The sequence below is a fragment of the Neomonachus schauinslandi genome, chromosome 4 (assembly GCF_002201575.2).
Source record: "Neomonachus schauinslandi chromosome 4, ASM220157v2, whole genome shotgun sequence".
Taxonomy (NCBI): domain Eukaryota; kingdom Metazoa; phylum Chordata; class Mammalia; order Carnivora; family Phocidae; genus Neomonachus; species Neomonachus schauinslandi.
The window spans coordinates 35,373,513-35,396,079 of NC_058406.1; the positions used below are offsets into that span (position 1 = coordinate 35,373,513).

At 38.5% G+C, this 22,567-nt stretch overlaps 1 protein-coding gene and 1 non-coding gene across 4 annotated transcripts in view; one reads left to right on the plus strand and one right to left on the minus strand.

The window, feature by feature from the left end:
- MAST2 (microtubule associated serine/threonine kinase 2) overlaps positions 1-22,567 on the plus strand; it is a 217,296-nt gene that overhangs the window by 88,407 nt on the left and 106,322 nt on the right. The window lies entirely within an intron of this gene.
- LOC123324648 lies at positions 20,913-21,019 on the minus strand. Its single transcript, XR_006539926.1, has one exon. It is a non-coding gene; the product is annotated as a U6 spliceosomal RNA (small nuclear RNA).

The following is a 22,567-nucleotide window of genomic DNA, read 5'->3' on the forward strand; positions in this document are numbered from 1 at the left end:
GGAGATGAAGTAGTGTTTAAGCAAAGTTTCTACTCTTATGGTGCTTCTATTCAAGAGAGACAGACACACAGAAACATATATCAAGTGTGTTGTAGGGTATTGAGCGCTATGAAGAAAAAGCCAGATAAGAGATAGATGGTATATATTTTGTGGAGCAGAGGTTGAAATTTTAAATTGTGTTGTCTAGGAATATTTTCATTAAGGTGACATTTGAGCAGAGAACAGAAAGAGTCTGGAATGAGCGATGTTGATATATATTGGGCAAGAGCATTCCATGTAGAGGATATAACATGTGCCAAGGTTCTGAGGTAGGAAAATGCTTGGCATGTTGGAGGACAGCAAGGAGGCCCGGGTGGCTGTTGGTGAGTGGAAAGTGGTGTTGGGGTTGGTGCGGGGGCAGGGGGGGGGCATCAAAGAATATGAGGCAGAGGCTGGATTTTGTAGTTGTAGGCTACAGAAAAGATTTTTGTATTTTACACTGATTGGGACAGAAAGTCAGTGGGTGGTTTTAAGCAGAGAAAGATGTGATCTGTCCTAGTTTTTGTTTTGTTTTACTTTGTTTTTGTTTTTTGGAAAAGGGCAGTTTTATTGAGATATAATCCACATATCATATAATTACCATTTAAGAGTGTACAGTTCACAGGGTTTTATAGGAATTACCACTATCTTAATTCAGAATATCTTCATCACCTGAAAAGAAAACCCCTACTTGCTAGCATTCATTCTCCATTCTGCATTCCCTCTAGTCCCTGGTAACCAACAAATCTACTTTGTTTCTTAATAGATTTGCCTATTCTGAACATTACATTTAAGTGGAATTACATAATATGTGGCCTCTTGTGTCTGGCTTCTTTTGCCTAACATAATTTTTTTAGAGATTCATCCATGTTTTAGTTTGTGTCATACTTCGTTCTTTTTCTTTTTTTATTTTTTTTATTTTTATTTTTATTTTTTTTTTTAAAGATTTTATTTATTTATTTGACAGAGAGAGAGATAGTGAGAGCAGGAACACAAGCAGGGGGAATGGGAGAGGGAGAAGCAGGCTTCCCGCTGAGCAGGGAGCCCGATGTGGGGCTCGATCCCAGGACCCTGGGATCATGACCTGAGCCGAAGGCAGACGCTTAACCGACTGAGCCACTCAGGCGCCCCTACTTCGTTCCTTTTCAAGGTTAAATAATATTGCATTGTATGTATGTATCACATTTTGTTTATCCATTATCTGTTGATGAACATTTGGATTGCTTCCACTTTTTGGCTATTGTGAATAATGCTGCTGTGAACATGGGTGTACAAGTATCTGTTTGAGTCCCTGCTTTCACTTAATTCAGGTAGATACCAGGAAGGGGAGTTTCTGGATCATATGGTAATTCTGTGTGTAACTTTCTGAGGAACCACCATACTGCTTTCTACGGCAGCTGCACCATTTTACATTCCAACCAGCAATACATGAGGGTTCCAATTTCTCCACATCCTAGCCAACACCTGTTATTTTCCATTTTTAAAATAATAGTCATCTTCGTAAGTGTGAAGTGGTATTTCATTATGGCTTTAATTTGCATTTTCCTAATTACTAGTGATGTTGAGCATCTTTTCATGTGCTTACTGGTCATTTGTAAACCTTCTTTGGTGAAATCAATTTCTTTGCCCATTTTTGAATTGGGTTGTTTATTTTTAGTGTTTAGTTGGAGTTTTTTATATATTCTCGATATTAAACTCTTTTTTTAAAAAAGATTTATTTTTTTTTACATTTATTTTTATTATTATGTTATGTTAATCACCATACATTACATCATTAGTTTTTGATGTAGTGATCCATGATTCATTGTTGGTTATAACACCCAGTGCTCCATGCAGAACGTGCCCTCTTTAATACCCATCACCAGGCTAACCCATTCTCCCACCCCCCTCCCCTGTAGAACCCTCAGTTTGTTTTTCAGAATCCATAGTCTCTCATGGTTCGTCTCCCCCTCTGATTTCCCCCCCTTCATTCTTTCCCCTCCTGCTATCTTCTTCTTCTTCTTTTTTTTTTTTTTAAAACATATAATGTATTATTTGTTTCAGAGGTACAGATCTGTGATTCAACAGTCTTACACAGTGCTCACCGTAGCACATACCCTCCCCAATGTCTATCACCCAACCACCCCATCCCTCTCACCCCACACTATTCCAGCAACCCTCAGTTTGTTTCCTGAGATTAAGAATTCCTCATATCGGTGAGGTCATATGATACATGTCTTTCTCTGATTGACTTATTTCGCTCAGCATAACACCCTCCAGTTCCATCCACGTCTTTGCAAATGGCAAGCTTTCATTCCTTTTGATGGCTGCATAATATTCCATTGTATATATATACCACATCTTCTTTATCCATTCATCTGTCGATGGACATCTTGGCTCTTTCCACAGTTTGGCTATTGTGGACATTGCTGCTATAAACATCAGGGTGCACGTACCTTCGGATCCCTACATTTGTATCTTTGGGGTAAATACCCAGTAGTGCAGCTGCTGGATTGTACGGTAGCTCTATTTTCAACTTTTTGAGGAACCTCCATACTGTTTTCCAGAGTGGCTGCACCAGCTTGCATTCCCACCAACAGTATAGGAATGTTCCCCTTTCTCTGCATCCCTGTCAACATCTGTCATTTCCTGACTTGTTAATTTTAGCCATTCTGAGTGGTGTGAGGTGGTATCTCATTGAGGTTTTGATTTGGATTTCCCTGATGCTGAGTGATGTTGAGCACTTTTTCATGTGTCTGTTGGCCATAAGGATGTCTTCTTTGCAAAGATGTCTGTTCATGTCTTCTGCCCATTTCTTGATTGGATCATTTGTTCTTTGGGTGTTGAGTTTAAGAAGTTCTTTATAGATTTTGGATACTAGCCCTTTATCTGATATGTCATTTGCAAATATCTTCTCCCATTCTGTGGGTTGTCTTTTGGTTTTGTTGACTGTTTCTTTTGCTGTGCAATAGCTTTTTATCTTGATGAAGTCCCAAGAGTTCATTTTTGTCCTTGCTTCCCTTGCCTTTGGCGATGTTTCTAGGAAGAAGTTGCTGTGGCTGAAGTCGAAGAGGCTGCTGCCTGTGTTCTCCTTTAGGATTTTGATGGACTCCTGTCTCACATTGAGGTCTTTCAACCATTTTGAGTCTATTTTTGTGTGTGGTGTAAGGAAATGGTCCAGTTTCATTCTGCATGTGGCTGTCCAATTTTCCCAACACCATTTGTTGAAGAGACTGTTTTTTTTTCCATTGGATGTTCTTTCCTGCTTTGTCAAAGATTAGTTGACCACAGAGTTGAGGGTCCGTTTCTGGGCTCTCTATTCTGTTCCATTGATCTATGTGTCTGTTTTTGTGCCAGTACCATACTGTCTTAATGATGACTTTGTAATAGAGCTTGAAGCCCGGAATTGTGATGCCACCAGCTTTGGTTTTCTTTTTCAACATTCCTCTGGCTATTCGGGGTCTTTTCTGGTTCCATACAAATTTTAGGATTATTTATACCATTTCTTTGAAAAAAGTTGATGGTATTTTGATAGGGATCGCATTGAATGTAGAGATTGCTCTAGGTAGCATTGACGTCTTCACAATATTTGTTCTTCCAATCCATGAGCATGGAACATTTTTCCATTTCTTTGTGTCTTCCTCAATTTCTTTCATGAGTATTTTATAGTTTTCTGAGTACAGATTCTTTGCCTCTTTGGTTAGATTTATTCCTAGGTATCTTACGGTTTTGGGTGCAATTGTAAATGGGATCGACTCCTTAATTTCTCTTTCTTCTGTCTTGTTGTTGGTGTATAGGAATGCCACTGATTTCTGTGCATTGATTTTATATTCTGCCACTTTACTGAATTCCTGTATGAGTTCTAGCAGTTTTGGGGTGGAGTCTTTTGGGTTTTCCACATAAAGTATCATATCATCTGCAAAGAGTGAGAGTTTGACTTCTTCTTTGCCAATTTGGATGCCTTTTATTTCTTCTTCTTGTCTGATTGCTGTGGCTAGGACTTCTAATACTATGTTGAATAGCAGTGGTGATAGTGGACATCCCTGCCATGTTCCTGACCTTAGGGGGAAAGCTCTCAGTTTTTCCCCATTGAGAATGATATGTGCTGTGGGTTTTTCATAGATGGCTTTTATGATATTGAGATATGTACCCTCTATCCCTATACTCTGAAGAGTTTTGATCAAGAAAGGCTGCTGTACTTTGTCAAATGCTTTTTCTGCATCAATTCAGAGGATCATATGGTTCTTGTTCTTTCTTTTATTAATGTATTGTATCACATTGATTGATTTGCGGATGTTGAACCAAGCTTGCAGCCCAGGGATAAATCCCACTTGGTCGTGGTGAATAATCCTTTTAATGTACTGTTGGATCCTATTGGCTAGTATTTTGGTGAGAATTTTTGCATCCATGTTCATCAAGGATATTGGTCTATAATTCTCCTTTTTGATGGGGTCTTTGTCTGGTTTGGGGATCAAGGTAATGGTGGCCTCATAAAATGGGTTTGGAAGTTTTCCTTCCATTTCTATTTTTTGGAACAGTTTCAGAAGAATAGGTATTAATTCTTCTTTAAATGTTTGGTAGAATTCCCTTGGGAAGCCATCTGGCCCTGGGCTTTTGTTTGTTGGGAGATTTTTGATTACTGCTTCAATTTCCTTAGTGGTTATAGGTCTGTTCAGGTTTTCTATTTCTTCCTGGTTCAGTTTTGGTAGTTGATACATTTCTAGGAATGCATCCATTTCTTCTAGATTATCCAATTTGCTGGCATATAATTGCTTATAAAAAAGATTTATTTATTTATTTGTCAGAGAAAGAGAGAGCACAAGCAGAGGGAGAAGCAGGCAGAGGGAGAAGCAGGCTCCCTCCTGAGCAAGGAGCCCGATGTGGGACTTGATTCCCGGACCCTGAGATTATGACCTGAGCTGAAGACAGATGCTCAACAGACTGAGCCAATCAGGCGTTTCCCCCCTCCCTTTTTAAAAGCTTTTTTGGATATTACACTCTTATCAGATAAATGATTTGCATATATTTTCTTCCATTCTTTGGGTTGCATTTGCATTTTCACTCCCTTGATAATGTCTTTGATACACAAAAGATGTTTTCATGAAGTCCAGTTGATTTATTTTTTTCTTTGTTGCCTTTGCTTTTGGTGTCATATCCAAGAAATCATTGCCAGATCCAGTGTCAGAAAGGCATCTTCCAGATATTTTTTTCTAAGAATTTTATAGTTGTTTTTTTTTTTTTAAGATTTTATTTATTTGACAGAGAGACACAGTGAGAGAGGGAACACACAAGCAGGAGGAGTGGGAGAGGGAAAAGCAGGCTTCCCGCTGAGCAGGGAGCCCGATGCGGGGCTCAATCGCAGGACCCTGGGATCATGACCTGAGCCAAAGGCAGACGCTTAATGACTGAGCCATCCAGGCGCCCCAAGAATTTTATTGTTTTAGATCTTTGATCCATTTTGAGTTAATTGTTGTTTATGATGTAAGGTAATTATCTAACTTCATTCTTTTGCATAGGAGTATCTAGTTTCCCTAGAATTATTTGTTAAAAAGACTGTCTTTACCCCATTGGATGGTCTTGGCACCCTTGTCAAAAATATTTGACCATATATATTAACATTTATTTTGGGACTCTCTATTCCATTGATCTAAATGTCTGTCCTTATACTAGTACCACACTGTTTTGATTACTGTATCTTTGTAGTAAGTTTTGAATTAGGAAGGTTGGTATCGACCTCTGTTCTTCAAGATTATTTTGGTTATTTAGGATTTCTTGTGATTCTATATTTCTGTAGAAATGTCATTGGGATTTTGATAGGGGTTGTATTGAATCTGTAGATCAATTTGGGTAATATTATCAGATTGACTAATATTAAGTTCCAATGTTTGAACATAAGATATTTTCCCATTTATTTAAGTCTTTAATTTCTTTCAGAAATGTTTCATAGTTTTCAGTGTATAGGTCTTTCACCTCCTTAGTTGAACTTATTCCTAAATTTTTATTCTTTGTTATATTATTATAAATGGACTTGTTTCTTAAATTCTTTTTTGGATTGTTCGTTGTTAGTATATAGAAATGCAACTGATTTTTGTGTGTTGGTGTTATATCCTGCAACTTTGCTGAATTTATTTCTCATCGTGGTTTTGATTTGCTTTTCTCTAATAACTAATGATGTAATAGTTTTTCTTTCTTTCTTTTTTTTTTTTTAAAGATTTTATTTATTTTTTTGAGGGAGAGAGAGAGATAGCAACAGATAACGAGAGAGAGCACAAGCAGGGAGGAGAGGGAGACGCAGGCTCCCCTCTGAGCAGGGAGCCCGATGCAGGGCTCCATCCCAGGACCCTGGGATCATGACCTGAGCTGAAGGCAGATGCTTAACCGATGGAGTCACCCAGGTGCCTCTCTCTTTCTCTTTTTTTTTTTTAAGATTTATTTATTTATTTGACGGAGAGAGTGTGTACACGAGTAGGGGGAGGGGCAGAGGGAGAGAGAGAGAATTTCAAGCGGACTCCCTGCTGAGTGCGGAGCCCAATGCAGGACTCTGATCTCATGACCCTGAGATCACGACCTGAGCCGAAATCAAGACTTGGAAGCTTAACCAACTGAGCTACCCAGGTGCCCCTGTAGAGTATCTTTTCATGTACTTGTTGGCTATTTGCATATCTTCTTTGGAGAAATGTTTGTTCAAGTCCTTTGCCCATTTTTTATTTGAGGTATTTGTTTTTTTATTGTTGAATTATAAGAGTAGTTTATATATTCTGTATACTAGACCCTTATCAGATACATGATTTGCAAATATTTTCTTCCATTCTGTGGGTGGTTGTTTGACTTTCTTGATAGTGATCTCTGATGCATAGAAGTTTCTAATTTTGATGAAGTCCAGGTTATCTGCTTTTTTTTTGGTTGTGCTTTTGATATCACATCTAAGAAACCATTGCCTAATTCAAGGTCTTATTTGTTCCTAGGCCTTAATATGTAAAGGTAACTAAGTAATGACACAGAGAGACTAATGCTATTGAAAGAAAAATTTATTACTTAAAATTTCCCCAACAGAAAGGGGCATGCCATGCCATGCAGGCCACATGAGGAAAGCACCAGGTTTAGTCAGGAGGCAGAAAGGAGCAAGAGGAAAGCCTAAGCCAGAGTCTTTATTGGGGTTTGTATAGGAAAGGCAAGGCAGGGCAAGGTAACCAGCTTAGGACTGGCTACTTTGAATAACATTGGCGGGTTCTGGGCTATAGAGGTGATTTTTAGTTGCTGGTACTTGACCTTGAGTGATACAGGGCAGGGGAAATATTGGCTTGATGTGTGAGAATTTGATAAAGGTTGGGAGTATGGACTCAGGTTTGGTTAGAAGGTTTGTTAATAGGAGTTTTGCACATTCACAAAAACTGGATTGCAGGGGAGTACAAATAAGTTTGGCTTTTAGTTTGGCCCTATGATTAATAAGTGCCAAATAGGGGGTGCCTGGCTGGCTCAGTCGAGCATGCTTGATCTTGGTGTTGTGAGTTCAAGCCCCACACTGGGTGTAGAGATTACTTGGGGGGAAAAAAAAAAGCCAATAGGCAAATACAGAATCTGAGAAAACATAGAACACTGTTGTGATGATTTACCTCTATTTCTTTTTAAGAATTTTATGGTTTTAGCTATTACTTTTGGTCTTTGATTCATTATTAGTTAATTTTTATATGTGGTTTAAGGTGAGGATTCGATTTCATTCTTCTGAATGTGGATAGCTGTTGTCCCAGCTCCATTTGTTGAAACAACTTTTCTTTCTCTGTTGAATAGAGTTGTCTTAGGTTTTAACAAAGTCACTTCCTGCTCGGAGTGTAGGGAGAGCAGAAGTGAAAGCAGGGAAGTATGTGAGGAAACCATTACAAAAATCAGTCAAGGTGGTGGTAGCTTAGACAGCTGGTAACAGCTGAGGTGGTAAGAAATGGTTGGGTTCTGGTTATATTTTGAAAGGAGAGCTGACAATATTTCTTGATAGTTAATTTTGGTATATGAAAGAAATTGAAGAATTGGTGGTGACTGCAAGGTTTTAGGACTGAATAGCTAGGTGAATATGATTGCCATTTATCAAGCAAGATGGGGAGTATGTGATTGGCACAGGGTTGTTTTCTGTTATTTTTTGTTCTTGGGAGGGGCAGGAGTGGGAGTTGTTGGAGGAATCAGGACCTTGGTGCTTGTTTGACATCTGAGAAGGAGTGTTGAAAAGATAATTGTATATATGAATTGGGGATCAGGGGTGAAATCTGATCTGGAGATACATATTTGGAGATTGACAACACATAAATGAAATTCAAAGTTATGAGACTGGAGAAATAAACTACTAAAATGCTACTCAAGTGTGGTCAGCTGACTGGTGGTGGCTATCGAACTGTTTGTTACCAGTTTGCCATGAGTAAGTACAGAAGTTTAGAGTAACCAACTGACATTGTTGTAACGTTAAAGCATTTGATCATTTTTCTGTTCTTTTTTTTTTTTTAAAGATTTTATTTATTTATTTGACAAAGAGAGAAACAGCGAGAGAGGGAACACAAGCAGGGGGAGTGGGAGAGGGAGAAGCAGGCTTCCTGCTGAGCAGGGAGCCCCACACGGAACTCGATCCGACGACTCTGGGATCACAACCTGAGCTGAAGGCAGACGCCCAACAACTGAGCCACCCAGGCGCCCCAATTTTTTCTGTTATTTCATATTTATTGTATCTTGCGGTGGTTTGTGGTGGATTAAAATTTTCACGTGCTCCTTCACCACAGCTGGTTTGAGCAGCACTGACCTGGTAAGTGAGTGAGTCTAACCCTGGGGCACTTGAGTGTTTACTGGTTAGGAGATAAGGAGAATCCATTGGTAAAGAAAACTGGAAAGGAGCAGTCAGTGAGGTTGGAGGAAAACCAGAAGAGAGTGGTGTTTCCAAAGCAACAAGAAGAAAGTATGCAAAAAGCTGCTGCTGACAGGTTATGTAAGATGAACACTTAAGAATTGACCTTTGGATTTAGTAATAGGGAATTTCCTAATGGTGACCTAGGTGAACAGTATCGATGGGAAGTGGGTATAGAACTTGAATTGAATGGGTTCAAAAGAGAATGGGAAACAGTATTATCTGTGTAATATTTGGGTTAAAAATGTTTAACCTCAGTGTACTATAGGAAGAAACAATCAGAGAAGTCCAAACTGAGGGGGCAATATGTAGAAACTATTGGCCTGGACTCTTCAAAAATGTTGAAATTGTAAAAGATTAAAAAAAAAAAAAGACCAAGGATATGTTCTAGATTACTAGATACAAAAGAGACTTGGTGAATAAATGTAATGCTTAATTCTTGGGTGGATCCTGGGTTTACAAAAAAATAGTTGAAAGACATTATTGGGACAATTGATACTTGAATGTGGACTTTTATTCGATAATATTATTGTGTCAGTGTTAAACTTTCTAGTGGGACAGTTGTGTGGTGGCTCTCTCTTGTTAGGCCAGGATTAATTGTGGAAGTATTTGAGGGAGGAGGTATTACAGTGTTTACAGATGACTTGCCAATGGTTCAGCTAATTAACAAAAAGTAATTGCATGTGTGCGAGTCTGCCTGCCTGCCTGCGTGCAGAGAGAGAAGAAGAGGAGAAGGGAGAGAAAAAAGCAAATCTAAGTGAAGAGCATATAGAATTTCACTTAATTATTCTTGTTCCTTTTCTGATGTTTTGGGGAGGATTAGTGAGTAATATTATTTCAGAGATTTGCTGAAAAGAGGATCATAGAAATTAGGTGATAGCTGGAAAAGGTCATGGAGTTTTCTCCCCTTCTTTTTAAAATGTAGATGGGAGATATTACATTATGTTTTTATTTCAATGAAATTATCCAGTAGAGAAGGAAAAGTTAATGTGAGAGGGGATGAACAGTTGCTGGAATGTCCTCGAGTAGGCAAAAATAGAGGACACAGGGGCGCCTGGGTGGCTCAGTCGGTTAAGCGTCTACCTTCAGCTCAGGTTATGATCTCAGGGTCCTGGGATCGAGTCCCCACATCGGGCTCCCTGCTCAGCAGGGAGCCTGCTTCTACCTCTCCCCCCTGCTCGTGTGTGCTCTCTCTCAAATATATAAATAAAATATTTTTAAAAAATGGAGGACACATATCTAGGTACTTATTGAAATACTGGCCTTAGACAGGAGCATTGACAATTTGTCCCCAGTAGCCTTGATTACCTCAGTTTATTTGAAGAAGATTATGCATGTAAAGTGAATGGCATAGTGCCTGCAGTTAAGCCCTCAGCTATTTGTTATAGAAGTTAGTGCAGTGCCTGTTATTAATAAACTTAAAAAAAACCAGTAGTTTATTATTGCTTTTATTATTAGCAGGCCATAATTACCTGTTAGAAGCCGTAAATTCTTCAGAAACACAAATTAGTGTTAAAAAAACAAAATTCTACCTAATAAATTTGAAGATGTAATGGGCTTTATTAAATGATTCATGAGTCAGGCAGCATCCCACGTAACAAGTAGAGGAGAGTTCCAAAGGGCTACAAAAAGGGAAAGGTTTTTAAAGGCAGGACAAGGAGGTCATAAACAGAAAAGGTTATTTCAGGTAAGGTCACATCTGGGGATGAAAGGGTTTTAGTAGGTGGATGGGGAGGGCCCATGTGACAGATTACCCTTATTGATGCTGACCAGAAAATTCTTCACCTGTTAAGACTACGTTCTGGGAGAGGTTGTAAGTGCAGTTAGGTTAGGTATTATGCCTTGGTTTGGTGACTTGGCCTAAGTAACACCATTTCAGGCCGGTAGGTTTGTTTTGTTTTGTTAACCTTAGTAAGATGCTAAACCAAGTTAAATGAACAATAGTGCACCTTAGAAAAGCCACAGGATATTCATGATTGGCTTTGATCACATAAGGAAAGAGAGCAACTAAGTTCCAGTATGGGGAATGAGACAATCCAGGCCTGCAATGATGAGGGCTTTGTTGGGGCAAGTTGGTTATGTAAGTTCTTTTGGCCTGGCTCATACCATTTATATTAGATGTAGCTTTCTGAAATAAAATTTTCATTTTTAGAAAGCTATTTCACACTCAAGCCCATGTGTATATTTTTCAGTGCATTAAAAAATGTAGTCTAGAATATCAGACCTAGAGGAGTTGATAACCTTGTTAAAAGTGTACATATCTGTGGAAAAACAATTGAGAGAGAATGAAGTTCTGACTATTTGTATTTGTTTTCCAAGCTATGGGAATATTGTATTTTGCTTTTTTCTCAACTGGACTAGCTCTGAATAGCTTCCCTTGCCCAGCTTTATGAGGCAGGCCTCCTTTGGCAATTCCTTTCAAATAGGATTGCTTTTTTGTTTGTGGATTTCAGGACCAATACCTAGACCCTACACTTAGGAGTTCAGTGTAAATAGTGTTTATGTCTCTAGTTACCCAGAAAGTTAAGCTCTTGTACTATTCATTACAACTTAAGGTAATCTTCATATTTCTTGAAATGTCATTGCTTTATTTCTTTGAGGCTGTGAGCAGTCCAGTGGAGGTGAAGAACAGACTATAGGAGTGAAGAGGTGGCTGAAGCACCTGTCATGGTGTGTGTGTGTGTGTGTGTGTGTGTGTTGCTATTGGTGACCTTTATTCTTAGAGTCCTTGGGAATAGTTATCCTTTTGCGTTGTTGACTTACTCATTCAGGCAGTGGACTTAGACATCAGATATTGGATGAAAGTAAATGCCAGGTATAAGTAAATGCAGTGATAGACAGTGGGCAGGGAGGAGTTCCTGGGGCTCAAGGATATGATGTGTTTAACTTTTGCCCCTGTGAAACTGACATATGAAACAGTGTCATGTACTTTCCCACTCTGATGCAACTTAATGGTATTTGCCTGGATAAATGCTTCTGGAGAATGTGCTAAAGAGATACCACCTGCTACACATAGTAAACCCTTTGTGTGCTATCAGTGGTGCCTGATATGGGGCTTTAGTTTCTCTGTGGACTTTGAAAATCAGGAAATTTTGGTAGTTTTAAAGACTCTGAAGGCCAGATTAATAGCTCTGTGCTATACTTAATAGTGTGTCTTCTTTTTTTTAATTGGACTTACATAGGAAATGATTTCACATAGGTTCTCTATCTCCAGTGGGAAGGCAGGGGTTGGCTGAAGTTGGCAGCGATAGAATAATAGTCATCACTAATTTCCTAGCTGGAGCCATTTTGTTGTTAAAAAATGGTTGTATTTTGTCAGTGAGCCATGAGTTTGTGGACACAGGACTTGCAAATTGAAAATCTTTGAGAGCTCATTATTATTTTTAGAATTGCTGTTGTTATGCTAATTCTCCTCACATTTATATCTCTAGACCTCACAACTACCAATTCACTATAATCTACTTGGATATCTCAGAAACATCTAAACTTTAGCATTTATAAAACTGAAGTCATTGTCTTTCTCAAAAACCTACTCCTCTCATATTCCCTAGCTTACTAAATGGTATCACTTCCTGATAGAAAACTTTGTTGTTATTACCTTCTTCTTCCTTACACCTACAACTCCTTCCTATTATGCCTCTCAAATATTTCCTCTACTTCTTTCTACTATCCCTGGTATGTCCATATAGTCCAAGCCATTGTAATCTCTTGCCTCTGTTGCTGCTATAACTTCCTAACTGGTCTTTCTTTGTCGAGCATTGCTTAGCCCTAGTCTATTACCCATCTATCACATAGTAGCCAGAAAAAGCTTTTTAAAGTGCAGATTTGGTTATTAGATGTTTATGTGAACTTGTTTAGTGAATTTTTTAATACTCTTAAGATCATACCTGAAAGTCTTGACATGGCCCTTAAAACTATCTACACAATCTGGGTGCTGTCTTTGTCTCCATATCTTGCACAGTATGTTCCTTGTACCTGGAATGTTTTTTCCCTCATATTTACCTTGCTAGTTCTTATTTTCTGTCAGGTGTCAGCTTATATCTCACTTCCTTATGAGAGGCTTTTCTGACCTCATCCATACCGTGCTGTCCCTAGACTTTAAATTGGATTTCCCAGAATGTACTTTCATTAAACCCTGTACTTTTCCTTCATAGCTTTTTACAGCAGTTGTAAATAAAGAATTATTTATCTGTCTTCTCCCATTGTTTGATCTGCTTGGGCTGCCATAATAAAATACCACAGGCTCGGTGACTTACATAACAGAAGTGTATTTTCACAGTTCTGGAGGCCAGATGTCCAAGATCTAGATGCCAGCAGTATCGATTTCTGGAGAGGGTTCTCTTTCTAGCTTGTAGATACCACCTTCTTGCTGTGTGATCACATGGCCTTTTGTGAGGGAGTTGGGAGAGGAGGGGTAGGGGGCATGTGTACAAGAAAGATTTTTTCCCTCTTAAAGGCCACCAATCCTTTGAGATTAGGGCCCCACATTTATGACCTCATTTATCCTTAATTACTTCCTAAAGACCTGTCTCCAAATAGGGCTTCAACATATGACTTTGGGGGTGGGTGGGACACTGTTTGGTCCATAGCAGATGGTAAACTCCATGAGGTCAGGACCATGTTGTGTGGTACAATACTCTGGCCCTGGGGCCTACTATAGAGTTTAACACATAGCAGGCAATCACTTAGCCCTGTTCCTAATGTTTGTTTAGCCTGGAACAAAAATACAAATGGAGATATAAAGTTGGAGTTTTACATAATGCTAACAAACTGTAAAATAAAATATGTTCTATTTTCCTATCCTGATAAATATAGCTTTATAATAACAAATTACAAAAAGATGTGTGAAGCTATTGATTAAAAAAATAGACGTGTTATATATTTTATTTAACTCAATAAGGGTACCAGGCAGATGTTGAGGCCGATTCAGAGAAATGAAAGAAGCATAGCTTTATATGTATAAGGAAATGTTGAAATATATTTGTAAATGGTTACAAAACTGGATTTTTCTGTGGGGAGAAGGGAAGTCAATTGAACCTCAACTCTACAGAATTTATAATATCTATAGACAAGAACTATTTGTATCAGTATCAATTATTATAGTTTTCAGGGTTGTAAAATAGCTCAAAGTCAGTAAAAGGCTGGAACTAATAATGTGTTCTCTAAACAATACATAGTTTTCCATCAGAAGATTATTATGTTTTCTTTGATTATACCAAGTTTCCTTACAGTCTTACCCTTTTGATCCAAAGCAATCTCAAGTATTATTCTTAATCATAAAACAAGGTTGGTCTTATTAAGTTTGGCTTGGTTATTTACATGGGGTGGCAATAATGTTAATTTTCCATATAGACCTTTTTAATTTGCTTTGCTGGAAATTTTATAAAGAATCTCAGACTGAACTTTTAAAAGCCTCTATCATTTGTATTTTTTTTTTAAGATTTTTAAAATTTATTTGACAGAGTGACAAAGCGAGAGAAGGAACACAAGCAGGGGGAGTGGGAGAGGGAGAAGCAGGCTTCCCGCTGAGCAGAGAGCCCGATGCGGGGCTCAATCCCAAGACCCTGGGATCATGACCTGAGATGAAGGCAGATGCTTAACGACTGAGCTACCCAGGCGCCCCTATTATTTGTATTTTGAGGCTAGAAAACCAAGCTTAAGAAATGCTCTATCAGATTTCATCTGCAGTACTGATAAATTTGGGTGAATTCTTTTCTCAAGATCCCCCAAATGTCCTAAGGTCCTGGGCCTTCCAGGAAGTGACCTTCCTTACCATCTAGAAGGCTGAATCCTGGAAAGCTAGGGACCAGGGCAATTTTCCTGTGAGGGTTTTGTTAGTACTGGCTCCATAAAGTCAACTGTGTTTCCTTAAAAGTGGTTTAAGTAAGTATCATTCTCAAATATGACATTTCAGGCAAATTCTTCTTCTTCTTCAGGTATAATTCAGGAATGTTGCATTTTACAAAAGCAAAGGGTATTAAATTTTTTAGGGTTTAGATAGCTTAAGAAGGAAGAGAGCAGGCTTCCTTATATATCTAGAAAACAGATATTAAGAAAATATACCAAACAACGGGGCGCCTACTATATATTAAAAATATATATATACCAAATAACTATAATCATCTCTCATTAGTTCATTTAGGCCTATGTAATTAATTCTCGTTTCACTGGATCTAGTTTAATGGTCTGCTTCTCAACTAAAAAGAGTTTTGGAAATTCTGACAGTCCACTGGAATGGTCTGGAAGTTGTCCAGTTGTCCCAAGGGATGGCTTCAGAAGTCTGTCCCCAAGAGTCCATTCTTTGAAGTGTCAGTAGTTTGAGATACCTGCTACAGTCCTTTTCCAGGGGGCTCTGAGACAATCCTTTGTTGAAAACACAGACTTTGGCTTCTAGTTAATTGTAGATCATTCAGACTAGCATCTGTGTAAAACAGAATCTCTCTGTAGATGACAAAGACTTAAAATAGCTGTGGTCAGTTTATTACTGGTGATCTTTAAATGTGACAGGTCTAATGAGAGTTCATAACAAGAATGCAACTAACCAGGGAATTAAGTTGTTTCTGTGGCATGCAAAACAAGAATATTAAAGCCAATTCAAAAATGTTTTAGCAAAATGTCTCTAAGAGTAGTTCTTTTCAAAGAAGACAGTGAATATTATAGCTGATTTATAAAACATGAATGAACATAATTATTGCAGAGGAAAAAATCCTGATATATAGCATATAATAATCTTATGGCATAATGTATATACCAAGACTATACTAAGGATCTCAAGTAAAAAGATTTAGTGAGTCAGGAATAAGTCCTAGACATCTGTATTTTTTTTTTTAAAGATTTTATTTATTTATTTGAGAGAGAATGAGAGACAGAGAGCACGAGAGGGAAGAGGGCAGAGGGAGAAGCAGACCCCCTGCCGAGCAGGGAGCCTGATGCGGAACTCGATCGCAGGACTCCAGGATCATGACCTGAGCCGAAGGCAGTCACTTAACCAACTGAGCCACCCAGGTGCCCTAGACATCTGTATTTTTTAATAAAACTACATTAACCTAGAAGATTCCAATTTTAAAAGCAAAGTTGTTACCAAGTAAGCAGTTTATTTATTTTTAAAAGTTTATTTATTTAAGTAATCCCTTCTGTGGGGCTCGAACTCATGAGCCTGAGATCAAGAGTAGCATGCTCTTCCAACTGAGCCAGCCAGGTGCCCCCCAAGAAAGCATTTTATTTATTTATTTATTTATTTATTTATTTATTAAGTGTTTTTTTTTTTTTTTTTTTTGACAGAGAGAGACACAGTGAGAGAGGGAACACAAGCAGGGGGAGTGGGAGAGGGAGAAGCAGGCTTCCCACCCAGCAGGTAACCCAGATATGGGGCTCGATCCCAGGACTCGATCCCAGGACCCTGGTATCATGACCCAAGCCGAAGGCATATGCTTAATGACTGAGCCACCCAGGCGCCCCTCAAGAAAGCATTTTAAATAATAAAATGCTAGATTCCCATTTTAAAAGTAAGGTTGTAACCTAGTTAGCATTTTATTTTATTTTATTTTTTATTTTTTTATTTTTTTTAAAGATTTTATTTATTTGACAGAGAGAAACACAGCGAGAGAGGGAACACAAGCAGGGGGTGTGGGAGAGGGAGAGGCAGGCCTCCCGCGAAGCAGGGAGCCCAATGCGGGGCTCGATCCCAGGACCCTGGGATCATGACCTGAGCCGAAGGCAGACGCTTAACGACTGAGCCACCCAGGCGCCCCCCCCGTTAGCATTTTTTATTTATTTATTTATTTATTTATTTATTTATTTATTTATTTATTTATAAAGATTTTATTTATTTTTTTGACAGAGAGAGACACAGTCAGAGAGGGAACACAAGCAGGGGGAGTGGGAGAGGGAGAAGCAGGCTTCCCGCGGAGCAAGGAGCCCGATGCGGGACTCGATCCCAGGACCCCGGGATCATGACCTGAGCCGAAGGCAGACGCTTAACCGACTGAGCCACTCAGGCGCCCCCTAGTTAGCATTTTAAATCATAACTGAAATTAAGACTGAAAACACTAAACTCTTATTTCCTCAAATCTGGCAAAACACCATCTGGACTCATAAACAGAAACATTATACATTATGAGGGCATTGACAGATCTCTGGGAGTTTCCCATAAATTATACAATTTCTAGAATATTTATATTAATTTTACCTGTACAAATTTAAACTAGGGAGGGATGAGTGTCTTTTCTGATTTGAGAAGTTTTCCCATGAAACTCATCAAAAGTAAAATATCAAATCTATTTCTAGTACCTCTCTAAAAATTTGAAAGAAAACTTCTTCGTGATTTTTCCTGGGATGCTCTGGGATACCTCAAAGATAGTTTTAGTTAGTAAATATATACTGAAAGTTTTGTTGTTTTCTATATTTAGGATCTGATTTGGGGGAGACAAAACTTCAAAGAGTTGTCTGAAAATAATTAAGATAGTGTTAGTGCTTGAGAAAGAATACCTACCCATTTACTTAAACGCTTTATTTTTATTTTGTTTTGTTTTGAAGATTTTATTTATTTCTCAGAGAGAGAGAACACAAGCGGGGGGAGCGGCAGGCAGAGGGAGAAGCAGGCTCCCGCCTGAGCAAGGAGTCCGATGTAGGACTCTATCCCAGGACCCTGGGATCATGACCTGAGCTGAAGGCAGACGCTTAACTTACTGAGCCACTCACGCATCCCTGACAATAAAACACTTTAAAATAAACAGAAGGTAACCAAATTTGAATAATCACAGCTTTTTCATGAGGAGACTTTGTTTTCTTAAATAATTAAGGACATACTAAGTCAGCATAAAGCCAAGCAGGGGGAGCAGCAGAGGGAGAGGGAGAAGCAGACTTCCCGTGGAGCAGGGAGCCCGATGCGGGGCTTGCTTCCAGGACCCTGGGATCATGACCTGAGCCCCAATTTTATTTATTTGAGAGAGAGAGAGAGAATGAGTGGGGGGAGGGGAGGAAAGGGAAAGGGAGAGAATTCCAAGCATGTTGGGGCTCAGTCTCAGGACCCTGAGATCATGACCGGAGCCGAAACCAAGAGTTGGATACTTAACCAACCCAGACACCCCTGAACTTTTTATGTAAGTTATCCATCTTATATGTTACTGGCATAGGTTATTCATGGTATTCTCATTCTTTTATTGTCTATTGAAATGTTGCAATAACCCATCTTTTATTCCTAAGAATGGTAATCTGTGTTTTCTCTCCTTTGCTTCTTGATTTGTCTTACTAGGATTTTTTTTTTTTTTTTTTAAGTAAACTCTATGCCCAATGTGGGGCTTGAACTCATGACCCCAATATCAAGTGTTTGAATGCTCGGGGCGCCTAGGTGGCTCAGTCGGTTAAGTGGCTGCCTTGAGCTTGGGTCATGATCCTGGGGTTATGGGATCAAGCCCCATGCCGGGCTTCCTGCTCGGTGGGGAGCCTGCTTTTCCCTCTCCTTCTGCCTGCCTCTCTGCCTACTTGTGCTCTCTCTCTATCTCTCTGTCAAATCAATAAATAAAATCTTAAAAAAAAAAGTTGGGGGGCGCCTGGGTGGCTCAGATGGTTAAGCGTCTGCCTTTGGCTCAGGTCATGATCCCCAGGTCCTGGGATCGAGTCCCGCATCGGGCTCCCTGCTAGGCGGGGAGCCTGCTTCTCCCTCTGCCTCTGCCCCTCTCTCTCTCTCTCTGACTCTCATGAATAAATAAATAAAACATTTTTTAAAAATAATAAAAATTTAAAAATTAAAAAAAAGTTGAATGCTCTACCAACTGAGCCAGCCAAACACCCCTCTCTTACAACGATTTTTATTAATTTTATTAATAGTTTCAAAGAACCCACTTTTGGTTTTGTTAATTTTTTCTACTTCTTTTCTGTCATTGATTTCTTCTTCTTTTTAAAAACATGTCTTAAGCCATCCAGGCAGCTTCTAGAGCTTGTGACAGGGCTCTTCTATCCCACCCCGCCCCGCTTTTAAATTGAAGTATAGTTGACAGTGTTTCAGTCATTGATTTCTGTTTTTACTTTTATGTATTCTTGTATTTTGAATTTAATTTGCTTTTTTTCAGTTTTTAATGTAGAGGCATAAGTTAGTGATTTTAGATCTTCCTTTTTTAACGTAAGCATTTAAAGCTATAAATTTCCTTCTAAGCGCTCCTTTAGCTGCATACTATAAAGTTTGATATCTTGTGTATTAATTTTAATTGAATCTAAATTATTTTCTAATTTCTTTTGTCATTTCATCTTTGACCAATAGATTATTTAGAAGTGTGGTTTAATTTTCAAATGTTGGGGAATCCTGTAGGCTTTTTAAAAATTGTAATTGATTTTGAGTTCTGTTGTGTTCAGATAACATTATTTTATAAGATTTCAATCTTTTGAAATTTCTTGAGACTTCTTTTATGGCCTAGCTTGTGGTCTTTCTTGATGAATGTTCAATGTATGTTTGATTAGCTGCCCTGAACTCTAACCTGTGCCTTCTCAGCTTAGTGGAACTACTGTGTTTTGCTTGAACTGTAGCTCTCTTTGCCACTGTAAGAAAATTGTTCCCAAGCAGAGGGTAGGGACAACTGGGATGTCTCTGCATTTGAGTTTCCCTTTTTTCTAGGTTTGCATTTTTGTGTTTTCCTTTTCCTAGTGCCTGAAAACTACTGCCTTGTGTGTTTTGTCTAGTTTTATGGGGGTTTGTAGTAGAATGGTAAGTTTTGTTTCCATAACTCTGTCATAGTTGCAGGTGAAAGTTTGACAATATTAATGCCTAAAATTGAGAAATTTTTCTTAGTTCTCTCATAAGTCAGAACCTGTATTTTGTTTCCAGTTAATGAAATTCTCATTTCTACTTCCTCATTTTCCTCTTCAGATAACTCAGTAATATATATAACAAAGTTGTTCAACATGACTTTTGTTCCTGTTATCATCTATAGAACTGAGTCGTATATATTTTTTTAAAAAGTTAGGTATGATTTTTTTCTCGCTTTATTATCAGTAAAATTACTAATTTTATTTAAGTCTTTATTCTTGTCAGTGACCATTTGTTTCATCATTTTTTATCCAGCTTAAATGTTTAGCCATTTTAGTGTCAAATTTCAAAATAATTTACATTAAACCTATAAATATTTTTTGTTTTCTGTGATTACTTCACCGTTAAGCCACAGGAGAAAAAAACACCTTTATATTTGGCTAAATATTGGATAGATAATATTATTTTAAGAACAATTATACTTTCTTTCTATATTGACATTTGCTTCACTTCTTTGAATATAATGGCTTATTTCCTGTTTATTGTCTTTTCTTTACCACTGATAATTGTATGTGTGCTTTCTGTGTGTGGTGAAGTCTGTTCACTTTCATTAGTTTTGTTTTTTTCATTTAAGCAAACAAACTTATTTGTAGATTTTCTATTTCTTTTTTTAAAGATTTATTTTTTATTTTTCCTTTTTTAAAAGATTTATTTATTTGAGAGAGAAAGGGAGAGAGCACACAAGTGGGAGGGGCAGGCAGAGGGCGAGAGAATCTCAAGCAGACCCCATGCTGAGCGTGGAGCCCAACGTGGGGCTCAGTCTCATGACCTTGAGATCATGACCTGAGCCAAAACCAAGAGTCAGATTCTTTTTTTTTTTTTTTTTTTTAAGATTTTATTTATTTATTTGAGAGAGAATGTGACAGAGAGAGAGAGAGCACATGAGAGGGGGGGAGGGTCAGAGGGAGAAGCAGACTCCCTGCTAAGCAGGGAGCCCGATGCGGGACTCGATCCCGGGACTCCAGGATCGTGACCTGAGCCGAAGGCAGTCGCTTAACCAGCTGAGCCACCCAGGCGCCCAAGAGTCAGATTCTTAACCGACTGAGCCACCCAGGCATCCCTATTTCTTTTTCTTAAGCTCCACTTTCCTGCTTTTCTATCTCCGTCCTGATTATAGCTCATACTCATTATTATAATGATCTAGAGGATTTAAAAATAAAATGTAATTGTATTCAGAGAGTACCAAGTTTGAATATATACTTTTTCAGTTTCCAAAAATATATTACAAAATACAAAAATACAGAATGCTTCATGAATTTGTGTGTCATCCTTGTGCAGGGGCCATGTTAATCTTCTCTGTATTTTTCTAATTTTAGTATATGTGCTGCTGAAGTGACCACAAGTTTGAATATATTTTTACAAAAAACATAAAGTGTTAAAAATTGAAAATTTTCATGCTTCCAAAGTTATTTTGTTTTTATTTTTTAAAAAGGTTTATTTGTTTATTTTAGAGAGAGCGCAGGAGAGCACGAGCTGGGGGAGGAGGGGAGGGAGAGAAAGAATCTTAAGTAGATTCCCCGCTGAGTGAGGAACCCCACACGGGGTTCAATTTTATGACCCAATATCAAAATCAAGAGTCAGATGCTCAGCCAACTGAGCCACCTAGATCTCCCTATTTTTATTTTTAAATATTTAAAATTACTGGGGCGCCTGGGTGGCTTAGTCGGTTGAGCATCAGACTCTTGGTTTTGGCTGGGGTCATGGCCTCAGGGTCGTGGGATTGAGCCTCAGGCTCTGCACTCGGTGGGGAGTCTGCTTGGGGTTCTCTCTCTCCCTCTCCTTCTGCCCCTCCCCCTGCTCATGCACTCTTTCTAAAATAAATAAATCTTTTTTAAAAAATTAAGCTAGGGGCGCCTGGGTGGCTCAGTCGTTAAGCGGCTGCCTTCGGCTCAGGTCATGATCCCAGGGTCCCGGGATCGAGCCCCGCATTGGGCTCCCTGCTCCGCGGGAAGCCTGCTTCTCCCTCTCCCACTCCCGCTGCTTGTGTTCCCTCTCTCGCTGTATCTCTCTCTGTCAAATAAATAAAATCTTTAAAAAAAATAAAATAAAATAAAAATTAAGCTAAATTTAAAAATTTTGTGATTTTTAGATAAATCTAAGTATGTATTTTTATAAAAAACATTTCAATTTTAGCATTAACTGTACAATTATCAGTATAAAAAGTTAGTCTATGGCCTTACATATGTTATGTCTAGACCTGCACAAAAATAAATTTGCTAGTAGTATGAATTCTTTAATTCTGCAAAATGTTCCTCAGCTGCCATGTGCTCTGTTATGCATACTGAGCTAAATGATGAATATCTTTCAAACCATGAATTAGAACAGAAAGAAATCAAGTAGATAGATAGTTTGGCTGTATTTGGTTGGAACCAGTATTTGTATTAGCCAAGAAATCTATTACATTCATGTTACCCGAGAGGAGGAAGGATTTGACAGGTTAATTAGTCTTTTTGCTTACGCCTAAGGCCCTTTGCTGTTAAAATATTTTATACTCTCAGCAGGGTTCTTTCAGAAGTTTGCTGTTTCACAGTCTGTAACAGCAATCTGACATGGTTGTCTTCTTAAAAAATACATAGGAAGAAAAAAACATACATAGGAAGAAAGATGTGGGCAAGTGTTTTCCTGGGGTTTGAACAGTGTAAATTGTAAGAATGGATTTTTAGGGTTGCACTCTGTCAGTCAGTGCAGTACTCCAGATCACAAGTGTGACAGAGGCAACCCATTTCTTTAGTGAATTTAGTTTTTGCGTTTGTGATTTTGCATAACTGCTAAAGTGAGAAGTCCATAGCAGAGACCTTTCTCGCCTGGCCCTAAGGGTGGTAATGCAGTCGATAAATAGTTGTGTGAACAAATAAGAAAAGGTTGTTGTTTGATTTTCCTTACCTCAA